At 41.8% G+C, this 23,726-nt stretch overlaps 1 pseudogene; it reads left to right on the forward strand.

The window, feature by feature from the left end:
• The first annotated feature begins 14,485 nt into the window (after positions 1-14,485).
• On the forward strand, positions 14,486-16,084 carry LOC147604098 (stearoyl-[acyl-carrier-protein] 9-desaturase, chloroplastic pseudogene; annotated as a pseudogene).
• The last annotated feature ends 7,642 nt before the right edge of the window (positions 16,085-23,726 follow it).

The raw sequence follows: 23,726 nt of genomic DNA on the forward strand, positions 1-23,726 counted from the left end.
TTGAAGGTTGCAAGAGCATTGGTTAACCCGAATGTCATTACAGTAAACTCATAGTGGCCATAACGGGTATTGAAGGCTGTCTTGGATATATCTGCTTCCTTGACCGTGATCTGATAGTAACCAGACCTCAAATCTATTTTTGAGAAGACTTTAGCCCCATGAAGCCTTTCAAGACGTTCGTCGATGCCAGGGATAGGATACTTATTCTTAACACTAACTTGATTTAGCCCTCGATAATCTATGCAGAGGCGGAGAGTTCCGTCATTTTTTTGGAAAAGAACAAGTGCCCCCCAAGGAGAGCTATTGGGGTGTACGAATCCTTACTCAATGAGTTGGGAAAGTTGCTCTTTAAGTTCAATGGCTTCAGGAAGGGACATTTTATAGGGCATTTTTGAGACGGGTTGAGCTCCAGGGATCACCTCGATTTCATGATCGACATCTTCCCTGTAAGCTCGTCAGGGAAGATGTCAGAGAATTCTTGGAGCCAAGAGGGTTCTGTCTCCTTACTGGGTTCAATGGCTTTGTTGAGCTTGACTAAGAAAACTTGCTGACCCTTACTTGCTCCCTTGAGAAGATGTTTTGCCTTGACTACCCTAGATTTAGGTTTTCCTATTATCCCCTGAACGGATATTACTTGGCCATGCTTATTTTCAAAAGTGATACTCCCCTGGTTACAGTAAATGCTACCTTCTTTCCCACTGGCTAACTCTACAGTCATTCTTCTAGCTGTTTTTTGACCCAAGTTTAATTTTTTGCAAAACACCTAGGAGAAAGAAATGAATGGGTACTACCACAATCAATCAAAAGCTAGAATGGCTTACCATGAGATGAGTGGCTGGGGTTTGGATTACACCAAATTGTTTATTCGGACCTTGGTGTTCTGCTGCCGCATGGATGGTGGCGCGCTCTTCTTCAACCATTTCCAAGGTTGGTTCTTCACTTATAATACAAGCGGTCCTAGCAAGACTGCTCCTCCACGACCTCTACCGCCACGTCCACCGCCTATTGCACTTTGGTGGATAGGGTTGGGAGAGATTATTTCGCATCATTGATTTGTGTGTTTAGTTTTACCAAGAGCTTTTGGCACTCGTGAGGTGCTATCTAATGATGTTCATCAAGCACGTGCTAGTATTCTAGCATTGGTGCAACATCAAGTTTCTTTGCATTAGGATTTGTTTGGACCCAAAAAGGGCCTCCTAAGGATTCCTAATTATTAGGGATTAGAGCTTAAAAAGATGGGCTTAAGGGAGGAAAAGGCTATGATCTTACCTTTTGACTTTTCTCATACTTTCTCTCTTCCTTTTTGAATTTTTTATCTTCACTCTCTACAAATTGAATCTTTCTTGTCAGTTTGAAATCTCATTTCTCATTAACTCCCACCATATCTCCCTTCCACATCAGCAAAACATTCTCGTATTTAGGTGGGCCCCAAAAACTTAAAAAAATTTATTTTTTATTTTTTTTACATTTTGAGGTGGAAAACCACCCAACCAATATGTATGATGAAAATAATTTTTCCCTCCAAAAAACTTGTAATTCAAGGGTCACATCAGAAGCTTGTCAGGAGCCAGTACATCCATAACTAACTATCAGGTCCCCACAACCCCATAAACATAGCTAACTGTCAGGAACCACTACATAGCTAACTGTCAGGAACCACTACATCCATGAGATCCCGAAATTGTGGGGACCCCAAAATTCATTATTTTTTAATTTTTTTCATAAATATAACTTATTGATGAAAAACTCCATGTTAGTATATTTGTATATCAAAAATATCACTTTCTACTTAGAAAAATGGATTTGTGTTAAACCTGTAAAACAGAGCAAAGTTTTAACAGTCTCTCACACACACTCTCTCTTCTCTCTCTCTCTCTTTGCCTCCCTCTGAGGATCTCTCTGCTTTAGCTTTTTCCTCTGCTTAGCTATGGAGCCTTTGCAAGCTGTGTGTGTAGCCCCTTGTGAAGCTAGAAAACGGAAGTTTGATTTACACATTCGTACTCTTGAAGAGTATGGCAGCTCTCAAAAAACCCATCCTACTGATGCACAATCTATCCAAGCTCGTAGGATAGCTAAGGAGAAAAATGTAGATCTTTGGGTTGATGGTCATCTCTATCTAGTTGACCCTCCATTAAGAGCAAACCCTCCTTTTCGCAATTTATCATCTTTTATGCAATTTGTTGGTGAAGGAGAGCTTGGCTTGTTAGGATACTGCAGAAGATTGACTAGAAGTGGAGCTTGGCAAACCCATATTCTCCAATCTCAATTGCAAGAATCACAATTCAGTCTTTAACAATGTCAAGAAGGACTTAAAACATCATCAGATAAAATGAAAGAGATCCTCGTAGAGAATGTGGAGAAGAATGCAAAGATTCAAAGGCTAGAGGAACTTATCAAACAACTTAAAGCAATGCCGAGTGGTGCTCGTGAACGCAAAAAGACATTGGCTGGTATAGAATCTCTTGCTGCGTTTAAAGGTAGAGCACGGAAGGAAAGGATTTGTACAACAAAGTAAGTAACATAAACTTTCATTATGCACTCAGTGATTTAAACAAAATAGTCATAATTTGTGTTCTGCCAGGTGTGTGGTTCTAATGAAAAGGGATGGAAGGATTTGGTCAAAGCCATTCTGAATACCAAGGATATTCTCTCAATTATAACTGACCCTCACCATCCTAAAATACGCCAAGCTGTTGTCAGCAATGTGGTGAGTGAGATTACCACCTCCATCGATTCTTCATTAATTCAACATGCTTGTGATGCGGCTAGAATCAGCATGAAAGGGTACCAAGCAATCCGTCAGGTTGTAAAAGATGCATTTCTAAGACAAGGAATCAGTGGCACTTTATTTCCTACACTCAAGGGGATTCACAATGTCAAGCGTAAGAATAATGATGATAAGCAGTGAGCTATAGGACAATTTTATCACGTTGAGGGCACACTAACATTAGACACAGGGTCGAGCAGAAACAAAATCAAGACAACAAGTACAGAATTTCACTATGATGTTTACAATAACAATTTGTTCATATTGAGAAACTACAACAAGCTATGGTGAAGTTCTATGATCTTTCACCAGAAGGTGAGAACTTGCAATTGCTACTATTCATGTTTTTCAGTAGAAAATGAAGACGATTATTTTGTTTTGAATATTGTAAATTACCATTTATTTGCAGTTTTGGGAAGCACACTTTCATTTGTGCTGCTCAAGCTAGATGAGTGCCAAATTGTGAAAGGTCGGGAGCTAGAACATATGAGCATTACGCTCATGAATGAGGCCATGATCTGTGCATGGGAAAAGGCTACCAAACCAATTTTTAGTGTGCAATCTGAGAAAGAGGTCTGGTGGCTTGGTGCATTCGAGGTATCGAAGGAGACACATGAGGTATTGACATGGATGTTTGAAAGGACTCCCTAGATAATAGATGTAATCAAAAAGCAAATTGATGTTCAACTTTTAGATGTAGAAAACATAGGAAAGTTCAAGGTGGATTGGCATCTTGGGGGAGATTTGAAGACAATTAAATGCATGATGGGTTGTGCTCAAGGCGCGACATCAAGATGGCCTTGTCCATTCTACAATGCTCATATTGATATTCCTAGGCAGAAAAAGACAAATGGAAAAGGTATACAGAAGGTTGGTTCTGTTGGGAAGGATGCCTCGAAAGTCCCAAGAAAGGGAAGAAGCAACTTGAAGATGTAGTAGATCCAACCGAGTCAACTGATGATGAAGATGAGGAACCAAACGCAAGATGGATGGAAGGTGTCATGTCTCTAGATATGCTAGGAGAGCCAAACAGGAATTCAAATTGGAGCCCCATCATTAATTTTTCACTAAAGAATATTCACTTTTGCACACTTCAGGCATTCATGAGAATCTTTGATCGATTGTTTAAGTGCCATATATCGATTATGCATTCACAATGCCTACACAAGAGAGGAAAGTTGCAGCCCTTGATAAATTAGAGCATCTTTTGAATTCTCTAGGCTGCCATGGCGAAAACGTGAAAATTGAAGTGAATAAGCAAGCCTCTGGTATGTCATACGAGGTTGCTCAAAAGGTCTCCATGACTGGATCAAAGGCAAGGATATTTTTGGAGAAGCCAACAAACATAGAGAATTCAAAGAAGACTTGGGGACTCTGGAGAGACCTGTGTGCAATCACCACAAATGAAGATTGTCCAATGCCAGCTCTTGTAAATATGCGCAAACAGCTTTGGATAAATTTCAATAACATGGTTCGCATTATGAATCAAAGTAGCACAACTGCCCAAGAACGAGCATCATTCCAACAACATATCATAGAATTCACCAAAAGTGTGGGTGCTTGGGGAGAGAGTAAAGTAACACACTATATGTGGTAAGTTGTACAGTAAAAAAAAACTGGTGTTTTAACCTTGACTTTTTGTAATTAAATTCTATTGTCATGTGTATAGCACATAGTTTATGTGCATGATGCATATTTCATGAACAAGTATGGATCGCTCGACATGTGGAGTACCCAAGGGATGGAGAAATCACATTATAAAGCAAGAGGGGTTTATTTCAAAAATACAACACATGGAGGTGGAGCTTCTGCAGGGAGGAACACGTACAAACTATCTTACAAGAGATGTTCAATTGGTTTTATCGCACAACCTTTGGAAGGGTATTGGTTAGGGAGCGGGCCGGGTGGTTGCAAGATCAGGGTGCCCAGTTTTGTCCACTCAGGCACCCTGTAAACAGTAAAAAAACAGGCATCTGTTGACCTTTAGTGGCTAATCTCTCCTAGTAAATGAAGGAATTTCGTTTCAATTTCTTTTGTTGGAACATCATATTCAAAGTTGGAAATATAGTTGCATAATTTGATTAAGCATTAGATAGTCAAAAGTCCTCATTTTCTTAGGTACAAAGTCAATGTATACACCCTGTCCCAAATTTGAACTGATTCCATAAAATGCTAATATCTTTTACATATAAACTCATATGAGATTCCCACTTTGTACCTTAGATCTTCACATAATATGGAGCTTAACTTGATTTTTTGAGAAAATTTTAAGGTATTTGTCTTTTTTTTTAATATTTCAAGGTCTTTAAAGTGTTATAATATACGCCACTTTTTGTACCCACAATAGCTACCACTTAAAATCCTCAATCTTGTAGATCAAAAGAGTGGGTAGATACTGAGACATTAGTAGAATGTGCTGGGTAGTAAAAATTACAAATCCAATGGTTGGATTTTTAATGATCTCTTTTTCAAAATTCTTCGAGACTATCAGAAGCCTGCAAATATTAATAATCTAATTAGTAAAATTACTTTTTTGATGTGAATCATCTAAAACCTATAGGGACTAGTGTACTTGTAATGGTGCATCTATGGAAAAATAAATTGGATCACTCTAAGTATGGAAAGATCATTTGTTTATCATTTCATCATATTTTTGATTAATTTTGATTAATTAGACTAATTTATATTAATTTAAGTTATATTGGGTTAATTTAAGGGCAAGCGTATTGTCTATTATTTGCTTGATCTCATTTTAAGTACCTTGCCCCCCAAAATTTGCTCTCCAAGCATTGTCCCAGTCCAGCATAAACTGGACAAAACTGGACACCCTAATCTTGCAACAACCCGGCCCAACAATCTAAGCTTGCGCAAGAGGCACGCAAGGCTGTAAAAAATCATGCTCGGCTTAAATGGTTGCAGACCAATGCTCCCCATAGGCATGGTGCTTGGCGTGCACGAATGAGGAGACAAGGGAGGCGTTCGGTTGTGCACGCACCACCATAAATCTAGATGTAATAAGGCTAAGAAAATAAGTTTAGTTAGGTTTTTTTTTCCCTTTAAAAAAACTATTAATAGTTCCTTCTCTCACTTCATTTTCATTTCACTTTTTTAGAGAGCTTGAGCTCAAGATCTACGTAGACACCCACGTAAGGACACCAGCACATCACCACGTTAGCATAGTCGTACATGGATATGGCATGCACCAAGAACATCGCACGTGTTACCATGCCTTCACAAAACACAGTGCAAGGCACCCAACGACCACATACTGGCGACACCACGGAAGAGAGTGACCCTTGGATTCTACGACACGCCCAATGGGATCACCAGAGTCCAACGCTCCTCCCACAGCAACACCAACACACACACATGTAGGCCCTTCTAGTGGGAGCAAGCGAGTGAAGAAGACCCCACAATGCAACCACCCTAGAGATCAAGACAGAGAGGCCGATGATGAGCAGTTGGACTGGGTTGGTGAAAACATTCCTACATTACACAGCACCATAGGTGGCAAGACCCTACTACCAGGACAGGGTCCCCTACCTACCCGAGAGGAACTTGATACTTACAGAGGTATCACAGCAATAGGAGGAGGAGGATTCAGACTATGAGAGAGACCAGGAGGAGGTTCCTGCAAGTGCGCATAAGCATAGAAAGGTCAAGCTCTTCAAGCCAAGGAAGTCCCAACCTCGCCACCAACACACTAACACAACACAGAGAGCTCCAAGGAGAAGGATGCGCCAAGGGCATAGGGATCTACAAGAAATCAAGCTTTATCAGAGGAACACTGAGTTGCTGATAAGAAGAGCCCCTTTCGCTCGCACAGTGAAGGAGATTCTCCAACAATATAGAGCAGAGTTCCATGTGCAGGGGATTGCCCTTGAAGCATTGTAAGAAGCCTCCGAGGCTTACCTTGTTGGGCTTTTTGAAGACACCAACCTCCTTGCAATACATGCAAAGAGGATTACCATATCTGCCAAGGACATGCAACTAGCTTGGCGCATTCGAGGCAAGCGAGAAACGATTTAGAGATCTTAGATGTTAACCTTTTTTCTGAAGCAACTCTTTTGTTTCAAACCCCCCTTTGTAACAAGCCTATCTGGCTTTCATTTGTAACCTTCTAATTAAAATTTTAAGTTTCTCTTACAATGTCTCAGTGTCATCATGTTTGTTTAACATGGAGTGTCTATCATGTGCCAGTTTGTCATCCAAGGCATCAGAAATGCTCTTGGAGGACTAAGGAAGTTGTGCCAGAACAGTGCGAATTTGGCCTCTGCAACGGCGATGTAGGCTCAAAATTCGCATTGTTCTCCTGGCACTTCTCCCCTAGCCACTCAAGATCATTTCTGATGCATTTATAATGAAGTTGAGCACACTAATTGAGAAACAGTAGTTTACAAGATAAAAACACCTTTAATCATGTGTAAAAATTATAGTGTTTATCATCCAATGCATCTCAGAATTGCTCCTGGAGGAGTGGGGAAGCTATGCCAAAACAGTGCGAATGCAGGCTCAAAATTCGCACTATTCTGGCATTGCTCTTCTAGCCACTCCAGATCATTTCTGATGCATTTATAATGAAGTTGAGTACACTAATTGTGAGAAACAATAGTTTATAAGATAAAAATAGCTTTAATCATGTGTAAAATTACATTGTTTGTCATCCAATGCATCAGAATTACTCCTGGAGGACTGAGGAAGCTATGCCAGAATAGTACGAATTTAGGCTCTACAACGGCGGTGTAGGCTCAAAATTCGCACTGTTCTGGCACTGCTCCCCCAGCCACTCCGGATCATTTTTGATGCATTTATAATGAAGTTGAGTATATTAATTATAAAAAACAATAATTTACAAGATAAAAATACCTTTAATCATGTGTAAAAATACATTATTTGTCATCCAATGCATCAGAATTGCTCCTCAAGGGCTGGGGAAGCTGTGCCAAAACAGTGCGAATTTGGGCTCTACGGCAGCGGTGCAGGCTCAAAATTTGCACTGTTCTAGCATTGCTCCCCGAGGCTCCTAGGGTCATTTCTGATGCATTCACAAAAACATTGATGGTATAAACTAGAAAAAACAATGATATACTTGATGAAAATAAGTTTGCAAAAGTTGTATTGTATTCATAATAATAATAAGAAGTGATACATCATCTTTACAAAAGCTTTCTTATAATATTGAGCTTCCTTCTCTTGTTATTGGGCAGAGTGTGCTCAAGGAGTGATTGGGCTATTTCCAGCACAGCAGGGTATCCTTTTTAGCCTTGAGCTTGTCTTGTAAGGTTGTGAATTCCTCCTCTAGACCTAGGGCATGCTCCGTGGTCTCAACCACAGTTTCCTTGATCAAAGCAAGTGTCTCTGCAATAGATTCTCCAAGGGGTAATATAGCACTATCTAGGTGAGGACCGAGGTTGGACGTATCAAGGTCCACCTCACATCACATGCATATAATGCCCAAGCATTAATCCATTCTCAAGCCAGCTGCCTTTTCAAGGTCATGAAGAAATAAGTATTCTTCACCTTCCACCACAATGGTGCTCAAGATATTGATCTCAAGATCTAGCAGCACCTTGCTCTCCTCGTGTGGGGAAGATGGCCCCGTATCTTCTACTACAGCGGGCTGTTCTTCTGCAGATTGTGCACCCTCTGGAAAGTGCTCTGATACAAGCTGCTCTTCCACACCAGCACTCTTTCCTACTGCCTTCACTTCCTTGTCATCCCCCTCAAACACCCTGCTAACTGCAATGTAGGCATCTCTACCTCCTCATCCGAATCCTCATCGGCTGATGAGATATGAGGAACGCAAAAGTGGCAAACCACGAGAGGAACCTAGTTCCTAAATTTCCCTTCCCCAACCTCTTCGCATCCTACTTATTGAAGGTACACTAAACTCCTGCGGGGATGCAGATGTCGATGAAGCGTTCAAGGCATTGGTTGTATATTGTTGAATAATGTACTTAAGCAGCTCAACAGGCACCCATCAATCATTGGGGCAATGGGGAAAGAAGATAGAGTGGGGAGCCAAGTATTGCTCCATGTATGCAATCTGCGTCTCATAATGTTGGGACGCAAGGGCGAGCGACTTTTCAAAGTCGACTTCAAGACGAGAGAACATGACAAAGAGCTCACTCTTGCCCGCCCACAGAAGCTGTCAAAGTAGGTAGCCATGTGAATGCAAAGAGAGGAGTGGAGAGGAGAGAAAGTTCAGGGTTTTCAGTGCAGCAATGGAAAGCTTAAAAGAGGGTTAGAGTTTGAATAGGCTTCCTGAACCTAGAGTAGACTAAAGAGGGATAGAGTTTCTGTAGCAATGGAGAGGGAGGGAGCTTGAGAGAAAGAGAGAGGGAGATTGAGAGGGAGGGAGCTTGAGAAGGAGGGAGAGCTTGAGAGGGATGGAGTTTCTGCAGCTATGGAGAGCTTAGAAAAGGAAGAAAGAGGGAGAGGGAGCTTGAGACTGAGGGAGCTTGACAAGGAGGGAGAGATTGAGAGGTATGGAGTTTCTGCAGCAATGGAGAGCTTAGAAGAGGAAGAAAGAGGTTCAAAATGAGTTTTCCAAACCTAGAGTATGTTGGGGGAAAGTTTGAGAGGGAAAACACACTTTTGGGAAAAAATTGAGAATTTTCAATTTTTAGGGTTTTTAATCTACACGATTCTAGGTGGGGGGGACCTCTAAGTTTGGGCCCAAGAGTAGTAATTAGGCCCCATTAGCAAACCAAAGCCTAGGCCCCCTAGGGTCAAAGAAGTCAAAAATGTGCACCCAGCCCTCTTCCTATTGGTCCATTCCTAATCAAAAGTTAATCCAAGAGGCCCTCTTTGGGTCCAAAAAATTCCTAATGGGACGTGGCCGACATTTTAGAATAGGAGGTTTGCTTTGTGCTTGCTCTTGCCCAAAGAAAAGAGCCCATGTTAAGGCTTCCCCTACAAGTAAACCCTAAACCTGCATCTTTCTATCTTCAAAGAGAAAGAGAACCATCTCACATCTCACATAGCCCCATCAAGGGTGACACACTGCCTCACCGGCGGAAGCTCATCCCGTGGACTCGATTATTGCCCATTTCATGTCTAGGCACACCGCATTCAAGACCCTCTATATCAGTAGTACAAGCCGCACACTTTCTCATGATAGGCAGTGCCACTGCAAACCTTGATCATGTTACGCCCTGTACGGGAGCTCATCCATGATAAGGCATTGGCCTATGACATGACTCTCTACCTCTCATCGCCTACTAGGCACCAACGGCCACCCCAGCATGTCGAGTCTCGTGAGACCCGTGTAGCTCGAAGCAAGCCAAGCCCATCGGTGAAGGTAGCTAGGCACTCACTCAAGGGGTAAGGACTCTTCCCAAGTCACGAAGGGGTGCGGGGACTACATGCCTCATCTCATTGTCCCTTTCTCCTGGGTCTAGCCCCTTCCCGTCTCAAGCGAGCACCACTACCCGTATAGAGGCGAACATTGTGGCGCAACGTACCATACCTCCCGGAGCACCACACGCCTCCAAATAAAAATCCCAATCAGGGGGGGCACAGGGTGGGGGGGACAATTCCAATAAGGGGAAATGGCTACATGGTGAGGAGGAATGTCTGTGGAGTGGGGCGACGGCCCCGGTGAGGCGGCGGGGGATACTACGTGGTGAAGGGGGGTTGTGAGATGAGGGGGACAACACTGGTGAGGGAGTAACACGAGGAGGATGGTTGTGGGGTGGGGGTACATTACCAATGTGAGGGAAAATGGCTATAGGGTGAGGGGGGTGATGCCAGGCACGGGGTGAAGAGGGGGACTGCACCGGTGAGGGGCATTGTGGGGGGTGACAATGGGTGAGGGGGCCGACATTGGGGGTAGGGGGGGTTTTGGGAGGGGGATGACACTCGTGAGGGGGGCAACATAGGCGGGATGGCACTGGGGTGCGGTGTTGATTTCGATGAGGGGCAATGGCTACAAGGTGAGGGGGGCGACGCATAGGGGGGTGATGGTGGCTATTGTGAGGTGAGGGGGAGGACACGGAGGGATGGCAAAGGGGTAGGGGGTTAGTCGTCTCGGTGAGGGGGATGGCGACACACTTGGGAAGGTGGGGTGTGAGGTGAGGGGGAAGACACCGATGAGGGGGGCCATGAAGGGGGACAACGCCGGTGAGACAGGGGGACGCAAAAATGTGTGGGGGGGATGGCTACAAGATGGGGGGACTAATTTGGCTAAGGGAAACAACATGAGGTGGCGGGGATTCCTACAAGGTCAAGAAATGGCCCGGTGAGGGGGGGCGACTATGGAGTGAGGGGGGCGACACGGTCGGGGTGAGGGGATGGCCTCGGTGAGGGGGCACAGCTAAGGGGTGGGGCAGCGTTGAAGGTGCCGCTGCGAGTGAGGGGGGCGACCAGGAGGGTGGGGGGATGGGTGCAAGGTGGGGCGACAACCCTTGAAAGGGGGGGAAGCTCCGAGGTTAGGGGGGAAACGTGGTGGGGGGTGTGTGAGGCAAATGACAGGGGTTATAGTTGCAGGGTCTAGGGGGACACTGTCGATGAGGGGATGCGGCTTCAAGGTTAGGGGCACAACGTCTCGAGCATGGGGCCTCTGGGTGAGGTCGGCCGGAGGCTAAGTGGACCGACCCCGAGGTCATGGGTGCAGAGGCGGTGTGTGTGCGGGTTTGAGGGGCAACTTGAGTCAATCCACCAATTTAGGGGGGGTCAGGCATAACCCTAGGGTCATATGTGCTGAGAGTGTGGGGTTGTGGGGTTAGTGTCGGCCTTTGAAGGATTCTTGGTCAACCTCTATGCTTGCATTTGGCGCTACTAGGATGGTTAGATCAACTTGTCGTCCGGTACCACTCCATAGTGTTAGAGCATGAGGTAGTGTCTTGCATTTGGGAATAATGTTGCAATGATTCGGCCTGACTATAAATGCATAAGAACTTGATCACACGTCAAACTCTCTTGGTGAGGTTGTTTTCATGAGTTATTTAGTTTTTTAACAATTGTTTTTGGGTTTTATCGAAATGTTTGAGTTTCTAGGGGATTTATTATGCTCATTGGTTCTCAATTGGGGATGCCTATTCGAACTTATGCCAAGCTAGATAGTTAGTATCATGGGTGATTTCATGTCAATATTGGCAATCCTAGTATAGTTGGTATGTACACCAAGCTAGAGGATCTATAACTGATGGATTTTTATGATGATGTTGCTAGTGTTATTGTCGATATGTGTTTTGCTAATTTTTGCAATCTATTAGGATTCATTGTTTATGCATTGACATTACCTATTTAATTATTTATGAACTAAAGTTATTCAAGATTAATAGTGTATACTTATAGTTGATTTTTCCAAACTATTTATATTGATGTTAATGAGTTATATGTAATTTGTTGTGCGAGGTTACCAAACGAGGGGTCGCATACTACAAGTTTTTTTATTGAGGAGTCACACAAATGATGGATTGTGATCAAGCAAAGAATTACTACTGATGTGCCCAATCTTGTTATTTATTTATTTTCCCTATTCGTAGAGTGTGAGCATTGGTTTTTATAATATCCCTTGGTGCATAGGAATATTTGTTTTATTGCAAGGTTGCACAAATCTTTGTTACTTTGGAAACTATGGTTACCTTTATTATACAATGCACAATTTTGGAAGTGTACAAATACCGATGTGAGGAAGCGAGAGTCACTCATGTTGGGAGAGAGAGAGAGAGAGAGAGAGAGAGTGAGTGATTGCACCCAATATGTTATTCTTGATTTGATTAAGTATTTTCGTTGAAAGCTATGGTTATGTAATAATTGTTTTATGCCTTTGTGAATTCTAGAGAGGACATCAAGTGTCCTTGGTGTGAGATTTGGGAAACTACTAAATTGCATCTAATTGCCAACCATGCCACATTTTTCCTTGTGTAAAATTTTTTCTTGAATATGAAATTGATACATGTGTATGTTTTTGAAAGAGAAACCTACCAAGGTAAAGACCTCTATTTAGAACAATACTTTTTTCTAACTAGGGTGGTGAAACTTATTATCTTTCAGACTCCCAACCGGTTGTAACTTGGAAAAGATAATATAAGAACAAGAGAAAAAGCCCACAAACATTGTCGTTGCACCCACATATGATACTAATTAAAACTAGTTTTGGTAACCATGTCACTCTTCGCTCTGTGTTGTAGAAGTTCTCTATACATGTGGATGTTTTTAAAGGAAGAAGTAAAGACTTCTAATTAGAATAATGTTTTTTTTCTAACTAGGGTGGAGGAATGTGCTTGGAAATTAAAAACCCATCTGACTAGCTATACTCAATACCCTAGCAAGGCTTCTCCAACTAAGCAAGCTATGCTGGTGTCATTTCAAGGCTCGAATTTTTAAAAAGGGTTGACCTTTGAAATATCACTTTGAAATTTGCAGTTTTTTTCCTTTGATTCTCTACCAAGTTACAATTGAACCGGTATTTAGAAAGTATGATGTAAATGAAATGAATTAGGGCATTTTTAAAAAAAATAGGCCTCGATTATTGGCTTCCACCCGAAAGAGTGTGATGATGATTGTAACCCAAGTAAGCAAAATTCTCTTGCATCTTGTTTTCTGTATTTGTAAACTACATGCATACCTCAATCTGAAATTTTAATTAAGAAGACGGTGTTGCCTCAAAATTATCTCTAACTTTATTGCCACACAAAAATGTTGTGTTTTTTAATTTTTGATCTATGTTCAATTTGGCAATTCAAAAAACCTATTGCTAGAGTTGGAAACCACAATATTTGTGGGGCATTTGCACTATGTTTTGTTTTATTCTCTCCTACGTAACAATTGAAGGTAAAAATTTACAGTCATCATCGAATATTTTTGAAGATAGTAAAATTTCAATATGTTTCTTTCATGTGGAGCCTTAAAATATCCTGAGATGATGAAGGGCACTCGTCGCTTGCTTAGGTGGACGTGTTGTTAGAAAGCTAGAAGATGGGTTTGAGTTGTCAACCACATTACACTACCCTAGTTAGAAAACTAGAAGATGGGTTTGAGTTTTCAAGCACATTACACTACCCTAGTTAGGGAAAAAGATTGTTCCTAAAACTAATCAAGATACTAGAGGCCTTGAGCTTGGCCAATTTTTGTTTGATTTAAAAAATCTACACATGAATCTACTTCAAAGTAGGTATAGTTGGTGGCGAATGCAAAGCATCATGGAAACAAACTACACGATTTTTATATTCTAGTTAGGACGATATTTCAAAGGCAAGTGAAAACTTCCGGAACCTTGCAGGTGGAAATGTTGAAAGTGTATGCTAGAGGGCTATTTTTTCCCTTTTGAGATATTAAGGAATCGGTCCTATCCGCGATGGAGGCCAAATTGCTACCTGGAGACAGAGACAGGGAGGCAAGGGCTATTCTACTAAGAGTTTAGAGACACAAACAGCCTTTACTTACCTCACCCACTTTGTTTACTAGTTGTTGATGATGGGATTTTGAATTTCCAAAAGCACATTGCACAACCAATCGCTTAATTCTTATAAGAATGCACCACCGTATTATAAGACATATATTAAGAAAACATTGTCCCCAACCAATCGCTTAATTATAATAAGTAATCTTGTCCTTGGTGGTGGGCTTTTTCCTTCGATTTTCAGGGAAACAGTTCAGCTTTGTGGGCGTGCTGAGAGGTTGGTTGGGTACGTAGGTTGATGCGCTTTTAAAACGACGATCAAGCGCTCTAGAATCGGTCGTCATTCGCCAGTGCGTTCCTCTCTTGTGTGTTGCCATGGCTTTCATCATGTTCTCAGCTGCAACAACAACAACAACAACAACAACAGCGTCTTCAGGTCTTGCAGGCAGCTCTCATGGCTGCCAGCCCAGTAGTAGTACGGTGCTTGGCGTTTCTTCTTTGAGAGGCAGCTTCTTGCAGGCGCTGATCAAATGGAAAGGCGTGAGCGCAAATCGCACTGTGAGGATGACTGCAACCCTGCTGCCGCCCAAGTAAGCAATAGCTGCTGTTTGAGGAACCCTATATTTGCAAGCGGCCGTACTGAATTGCAGGTGCAATGCACCATAGCTAGCTAGCCGCCTGCTGCTTGCTATGGATTGGATAAATTAATTACATGAGCTTAATCTGCCGTATACGTAGCTTTTGTACTAATTTCTATACAATATTCTTTGACACGCAGATCAGGAGATGCCGTGCAAGAGAAGGTGGTGCAGGAAGTGGTGCCCCACTATCGACCGCGTCGTCAAGCCACCCACTCCATGCCTCCGGAGAAGGTGGAGATCTTCAACTCCTTGCAGGGCTGGGCAGAAAGAAGCATTCTGCCCTATCTCAAGCCTGTGGAGAAGTGCTGGCAGCCACAGGATTTCTTGCCGGAGCCCACATCAGAGAGCTTTCTGCATGAGGTGCAGGAGCTCCGAGAACGTGCTGCGGAGTTGCCAGATGATTATCTGGTGTGTGTTGTGGCAGCTATGCTCACTGAGGAGGCCCTCCCCACATATCACGCGACGCTCAACAGTTTGGATGGGGTGAGCGATGACACAGGATGTAGCCTCACCCCTTGGGCGAGGTGGGTTCGTGCCTGGTCTGCAGAGGAGAACAGGCATGGAGACCTACTGAACAAGTATCTCTACCTCACTGGCAAAGTTGATGTGAGGATGATTGAGAAGACCACACAGCACTTGATCCGTGCAGGAATGGTGAGTATATATATCCTTCATCAGCAGCACTAGTCTTGTTTCAGCAACACCCGATCTCTTTCTCGCTCTCTCTCGTAATTGAGCCTCTCTTCACTGTTGTTTAATCTGCAGGACACTCAGTTTGAGAACAACCCTTATATTGCATACATATACACATGCTTTCAAGAAAGGGCCACTTTCATGTCTCATGGGAATATTGCACGGCAGGCAAAGAAGTTTGGGGACTTAAAATTAGCACAGATTTGTGGAACCATAGCCTCTGATGAGAAGAGGCATGAGAACGCATACACCAAAATTGTTGGGAAACTTTTCGAGATCGATCCTGATACCACTATGCTCTGCTTGGAGAAAATGATGAGGAAGAAGATCACCATGCCTGCCCAACTCATGTATGATGGACAGAACAAAAACCTCTTCAGAGATGTAGGTATGCTTACAGAAAGGGTTGGTGTGTACACGGCAACAGACTATGCAGACATTTTCGAACACTTGTTGAGACAATGGAATGTGGAGAATATATCTGGGCTCTCTAGTGGGGGGCAGAAGGCTCAGGATTTTGTGTGCGGCTTGCCCAATCATGTGCGGAGGCTCAACGAGCGTGCCGAATTAAGAAGGAAGAAACAATCCTTTACAGGAACCAGCCCTTGTCTAAGAGGGCCTGGCACATATTAGCCCTCCTTTAAAAAAAGTATTTATAATGACTAAATGCAAGCAAGCCTGAACGCAACCACAGTAAGTGTATTAGCCATGCCTTCATCTAGAATCCAAAACCCTGCTCTAGCCATATTCCCCCTATTAGGCTTCACGACAAGGGGACGATACCTATGGATGCTGAAGGGTTCACTCTTGTAACTAGCAAACAATCCCCTCCTAAAAAAAGGTCAAAGACAATCTTTTGCTTCTGGCTATACCAACACAAATAGTTTTTCTCTTCTCCAATCTGAAGGAGCCCAAGCTCTGCTAGACAAATATGCCACAATTAACACGGTTCCTCCACTCTTCCCCGTGACTCTCAAGCATCTGGAGTCAACATAGAAATTATAATGAATGACATAGATTCAGCTAGGGAAATTCATGAAAGTTGCTTCGTTTAATGTTAAAGGACTGAATTGCCCTAATAAGCTTAAAGCTTTCTGGAGCTAGGTTTCAGCTCTACACTTAGATATTGTACGTGTTCAAGAGCATAAATTGCATACCTTAACACAACGGATCAAGCATCATAAGCAATACACCAGGTTGTTTTATGGTGGTATAAAGGGGTCAATATTCAGGCACCCTCACTATTGTAAAAAATCAGTTTTTTCCTTAACTTCTGCACAATCATGAATCGAGTTGGGGCCTCTTTATAGAGGTTACCTTAGATATTGGAAATTTAGTCATTGGCAGCATATATGTCTCTAACAGCTCTGTCCTTCCCTAGAGGCACATTCTTGCAGTGGTTCAACACCCTTCCTCCCTTTCACGGACTATAAACATGACATATACATTTACATTGCAAGCACCTGCAAAGAAAGCCATGACCAGTAGCAAACCACAATCTGCCACCAATGTGGAGGCAGCAAGAGCAATCCCAAATCGTACATGCTCCTCTGTCAGCCTATCCCATATTGGACATGGCTCTCCACCACTACGAGGAAGAACACCACATGGAAGATCCAAAAAGATGAAGTCTAAAGCCCATGTGACAACCCTACCCTTCTTGACATACTGCCTCTCTGTGGGCCTCACTCGTGTCATATGCTCATGTATCAAAGTAAATGTAGAGTTCCTCAAGCCACCTGCAAAGTATTTTGTAATGCATATATAATCCCCGACGACAACAATACACCTACTTCCAACATCTGACAATGGAGCAAGTGCTACATGCTCCTGTAAGAACAAAAAGGTTTTACTCTTCTTAAGTGTTTTCCTCCCTATAGTGGGCGTTGTGTTCTCCTCCTCATCCATAAGGTCTTCATCTTCTGCTTCATCATTCAATTTCTCCTTTCTTTTTACTTCTGTAAAATTTGCTTATTTAGCATTATTTCTAGCTCTTATTATTTTCAAACGAAAATATGATTAATTGGATGGGATCATTGATATTTACCATTTTCCATGCGTTCCTCGTCCTTCCTGTGGTCCATCTTCATCTTCTTGTAAATCTCCTTTTCCCTCTCAAGCGTGTGTGTCCAGAGTCTAGATCGATCCACCATGGACACTGCTGCAACTCCCATTCGGATAGTGTGTGCATGGGAGGGGGGGTACATACAAACCCCCTCGTTTTTAGCCAATACAACCCATTTTCTAGCTCTGATAGGAAGAGCATCCGTGAACCCATGTCCCTTCAAATAGTTGAAGTACCTATAGCCACATTCCCAAACAAAGTACTGTAAGGAAAACATTGAATTGCATAATTCCTAACCATTGCAAAACTATAGACCAAGTACTTGACACTAGTCACTGAGACACTGTCTAAATCAAATTTAATTCTCTAGTCACTGAGACACTGTCTAAATCAAATTTAATTCTCTTAATGCTTTGACACTAGTCACTGAGACACTGTCTAAATCAAATTTAATTCTCTTAATGCTTTGAAACACCATATTAGTGAATTTGGGAATTTCCCAATTCCCATTTTTGAATACTTAAAAAAGGGGACATGGATAACATGTTTGTAAGTTTCTCAAAACCCTATCATATGACCTATCGTTGGGAAGCGCTTGAAAAGTGGAATCTAAAGAGCTATAAAGCGCTCATTTTGGATTAGGGGTGTTCAAGTTATGGTTAATCCAAACTTTTGACCACGTGTCCCAAACTTGTGGGAAATTCCCATATTCCCCAATATGGTGTTTTGAGGTCTTCACTATAGACCAAGTACTTGACACTAGTCACTGAGACACTAGTCACTGAGACACTGTCTAAATCAAATTTAATTCTCTTAATGCTTTGAGGTCTTCACTATAGACTTAAGGCTAACATTTTTAGACACCAATGTGTAAAGGTCTTTAAAAACTAGCATCTAAGAATAGCAAATATACCTGTAAACTAGTCTTTGTGCAGTCAAATGCACCAAGTCTAAATTCTTCAATGCTTTTAAATCATCTCCTTTCTCCTTTGAATCTGCACGAACTTCTAAAGAAAACAAATGTTTTCTTCCTTCAAGCTTGACTTCCTCAAAGTAGTCAAATAATGTGATGTTGCATGGAATGTTCACACCCCCAGGGACATCCACAAAGTCAGGTAAGATACTTTGGGCCTTTTGAAATATTCTCTCCAACATCACCTCTCTTTTTAGCCATATAAAAAAACATGTTTTTAGTTTCTCAAATTTAAAGGCACAACACATGGCAGTTGAGATTCTCAAAGGAAGCATAATAATACGCACAATCTATAATGATGATCACCCCGAAGAAGGCCAAAGGAGATTCTAGGAGCCTTATTTGGCTCAAGCAAGGACATCCAATATGTCTTTGTGGCCAAATAAACATTACAAAGGGCAAGCATGTTTAACTTCTCCAATGTGACATAGCTGTCAGAATCCCACTTTAGAGAGAATAGTTTCTCTCGCCACTCACCTTGTAGCTTGGGATCAATGATATTAAGAATCTACAATCAATTGTTTATAGAGAGATCACTATTTTTGGCCCCCTGGAAGGTCAGAAGCTAGTTCTGTTTTTCCAACAAGAATATGTTGAGCTTAGACTTGCATTGCTTTTGGATGGTTTTCATCTTCAAGGTAAGGCTTTTTCTTTGAAGCCTCTATCCTTGAATATAGAGCAATGTAAATTGGAGCCCATACAATTGTCAGATGGTGTAGATGGTTTTCTTCTAGATTCCGCAGCCAACCAGTTATACAGAGTTTGCATATTGATGATGCAACTGGCAAGGATAAAACTATTCTCCATGGGCTTGGTGATGAAGGTTGTGAACAGGAGTTGTATGAGCACCATAATGTCGATAGAATGGCCTCAGGTTCCGGGTCAAAGACTGAGCCTTCCTCAGTTTTTGATTTGATAAAGGCTATGCCATTAAATAGTAGCTTGCATGCTGCTATGCAAAGTGTTAAAGACTTCCAAAAGCTTCTTGAGCTTCCAAGGTGTTATGATGGTTATGTTGCATTCGAGCTTCCCCCATGTGCTTCAAAGTCCTCTATGATTAGTATGGAGCAAAAGAATGATAGTCAACGTATGATTGCTTTGAAGGTGTTGTGCGTTTCAGTAGGTGCTCTGGCCACCTTAGATGTATTAATTTGGATTGTTTCTACTACATGAGACTCGGATTTCAAAATGAAACTCAGTGGAAAGGAAGGATGAAGCGTAGTTGTCCAAAAGGATTTGTGACTTCGGAGCATGGAAACATTACTTGTAGGCATTGTGGAGAGATGCCTGAATGTGTTGCATCTTGCCCCAGCAGTCATCTATTATTGTATACCAAATGATCACTTCGGCTTTACACGATGTGCTATACATCTAGGGCACCATACTCATCCATATGAAGAGGGCACTCAGAGGGCGGATATTCAAATGATTGAGGAGAAATTGCATTCCAAAGCAAAGGGAAATCCATTTGTTGCTGCACGACAATTGGAAACCACAGTGGAAAAAGATGTTATCTTGGACATGCTTATGGGGGCTAAAAATAATTCAGTCAGATATTGGTGATGATGAGTTTTCTAGCATGTTTAAGTATATAACGCCGCTCTTAAGCAGGAAAAGAACTCTGAAATGTTTGGAACGTGCTAAAAGGGCCCAAAGTATTACCTCAAAGGGTTTTGAGGCAATCTTGGATCTCAAAGATAGATGCAGATATCCTTTTATTCAAAGTGTGTTATTTCCAGGGCAGTTACCAGCCACATGTTTTTAAGATGTCAACTCTTGGTCCTGGGAGTGGATTAGACTTAGTCAATAGAATGCAGCCTAGTGGAAATCTGCAGGACATGTGGCTACATTTTGATCATGTGCACAGAGTTCAAGGCTGGCCAACGATGTCTGCGCATGTATATGATCCATACGTGCGGGAGCTTTTGTCCATAGCAACATGTAAGTTCATGGTAGAGGATAGATATGCACAGATTGAGTTTTGGAAAATGTTGAGGTTTCATGGCAAATGAGGCCAATGCTAATTGGATTGCTATTCGCACAGTGTACTTTGAGGATGCTAATAAAAGAGTACCAGAGAGAGAAAGGAGTTGTGTCTTCCATTGGGAGCAAAGCATGGTGAGGCACACTCAAAAATGTATACATCCTTCTTCCCAAGAGGATCATAAACGCTTGTGTCAAAAGTGGAGAAATGCACCCTCAGAGATTGCTGCAGAGAGCTGTAAAAAAGAGAGAAGAAAGTTTTGGAATGTTGGTCATGCCCAGTGAGATATCAACATTGGAAACTTGGCTTTCCTGGTGGGAGTCAAGAGCATTCCATTGGTGCATGGTTTGTCTCCCAAGATGACTCTGGTGTTTTTTATTCCAACAACCAATCTTTCAAAGGCAAAACATGCAAGCATGAGAGCATGTGTTGGTTATAAAAAACAAATCACTTTGTTTGAGGCAACTGGTGCAGCTATGTCAATGGCTATTCTCCAAAGTGTAAAATACAATGCATATTTGAAAGGCACAAGGACTGCAAGACATGGCTAACAGATTTTACAACCAAGGTGTGGGATCCTCTTCAGGAAAAAGATTGGCTGACTTGACACAATCTTCTATGCAAGAAATGGGTGTAAATCCCACACATATGGACAACAACAATGGTGGCCAGAAGAGTATTTGCAAGAAAAGACCTGTGCTTAGTCAACCTGGTGTGATCTTGGAAGAGGATACCCATAGGCCAGAGTACATTACTGTCACTGTGAATACTAAGCAAGATATAGTTAATGCAAAAAATATGGAGATGCCAAAAGAATCAAGGGTGGCAAAGACAGTGTGGGCAATTCGTAGGACTGAACCTGGAAGCAAAGTTACATGTTTTGGAGTGTTGGATGGACATACAGAAAGATGTGGAAGATTTATAAACCAAGGAAAAAAACAGGCTTCTCAAGGGGTGCCTGCACCATGCTTTTGGGGACGTCGCAAATACCCAAGTGGATTGGTGGAAGGATTTATTTGGTTTTGCAATATATCTAACACCCACAGTTGGGTTGTGGATGAGCGTCACGTGGTCGGGCCTCCCGGTCCTGCACCTGGTGTTTGGCCAATAGCTGAGGGAACAGGTCTTACGGGGCTGAGGAGGTTGTTGAACTTCAAAAAAATGGATTTGTTTTTCATAGGGAGGTGAAACACATTCAGGAAGGTCAAGCTAGCAAGTCTGATGGGAGGGTTCCAAGTGCAATCCATCCAAAATATAGAGATGGAAAGCTTTTCAAATGGAGGGCAAAATTAACAAAAGAATTTCAAGATTTCATAGAAAAAGGCCGACTATTGGATGCGCAAGTTGTTCAAGAGGTCATAATAATGTGTGGAGAGTCTCATATATTCCATGTTAGTACTGAAGGCTCTCGAGCAAAGGGTGTGACATATTCAGTGACTATATCTAATTTTCCAAGATGCACTTCAAAAAGAGAGGCCAAACACTTGGTTTATGTTCCTTACAAGCACATATACTACATTTTTTTCCAAGTACTTGTGTTGGACCAGAATGCACATGAGTTTATCCATCAAGTAGCACTTAGCAAGGTGGAATTATTTCAAGCATTGGGTAGTAGACGAACAAACCTACCATTGTAAGTTGAGAGATTTAGTGGTGTTAAGAATATCTAAAGGCAATGGTTTTGGGTACAACTTTTGGTTTTCAGGAAAGTTGGTGTTGTTTCCTTCTTGGAAACAAACATTTTGATTATTAGATTATTATGTAAACATCTATAAGGTGTTTTTGATGTAGTGCTCATACAGGCATTCCAATTCGAGGATTTTATGTAGTACTCATACTGGCCTTTTGAATAGAATAGAAAGCATTGATCTTTTGTTTCTTTTTTTTTGCTTGTAAGATAGCTTTCCTAGAAGAGGGGTGATCATCAACCTTCTTAGTTGGTATCGCCCCTTCAACTATTGTGCAGAGAGTAACCTTCTAATTATAACATGTCATAAGTTGCTCTAGCAAAAACTTCCTCATGCTTTATCTTCTTCTGTAATCCTTGTTTAGAGAGGCACCCATTGGGCTGTAGCGAGGGTTTGATTCTAAGTTCAATGATCCACATGCTAATTCGAGCGCTACATGCCAATGCTTTAAGCACTTTTTCCAGATACAAAATTCTCAAATCTTATGCCTTGTAATTTAGAAATGAGCAATCCATTGCCCGACTACTATAAGTAAATATATGCCATTCCTCTCAGCTCAGTGTCCCTAACAAGTAGCAACAATTGTATTGCAATTGCATATGGAATTGATCATCCCTCCATAATCACATGCATTGTCTAAACCTTATAGAGAATGGAAGGTCGTAATCTTGCTTTTGAGTTATAAACATGAAAATAATTTGTGTTTATAACATAATTTTCCATCAACATTGTATACACACATTCAAGTGCTATTGCTACGCTTACATTGCTATACTTTGAAGACTTCTAGGGATCTTATTTGTTTTCAAAATCTAAGAGAGCACATTTAAAGCATTTCAATTCAAAATGCAAAGCTTGAACTCAAATAGTACTTTGCACACAAACATCAAGCCTGTGTACGAGGAGAGCAATCTAGCAATAATGATGCTTTCACAAACAGAATAGTCTCTTAAAAGCAAGCAATCTTTTTCCCCTACTTGCAGATAGCATAGATCCATCCAAGAGATCAAAAACACTTAATTGAAAAAGTCTACCACTCAACTGAAGAGAGAGAACCAGTTAACTCCACTAAAGCCTATGTAATTTTTTAGAGCTTAGCACCACCTTGCCACTGCACCATTGTACAAGAAAGCTATTCCAAAAATTGTGGGTAGATTTGTTTGGATGGGTTCATCTTCACATTATACATTTGGGTTTTGTTTTTCTCATATCAAAGTATTTATCCAGGTGTCGCTTGGAGTTTTACATTAGCTCGAAAAATTTTGCTCGGTGAATGGTTTTCCTCCATCTTGGAAAGCCTACCGTGCTGCTTGAGGAAGATTTAGATACACTGGTAACTCTTTGCCTGCTGCTGCTAGGGTTCTTGTCTCTTCAAGTAGATATATGCATGAGAAGGGAGTGAATATGCCTGACCAAGTCCTGGACTCTAAGCGCATCTTTGTTTCTTTGTCTGCACCAAAAAGAGAGATTATCTTGAATTGCCTTACAAAATAGCTTGGCACTTGCTTTGTACCATGGTGTATAAGTTAAAGGTGCCAATGACAAATCACTTCAAATCGTAGCTT

The sequence above is a fragment of the Cibotium barometz genome, chromosome 62 (assembly GCF_041138505.1).
Source record: "Cibotium barometz isolate CiBa-2024 chromosome 62, ASM4113850v1, whole genome shotgun sequence".
NCBI lineage: Eukaryota > Viridiplantae > Streptophyta > Polypodiopsida > Cyatheales > Cibotiaceae > Cibotium > Cibotium barometz.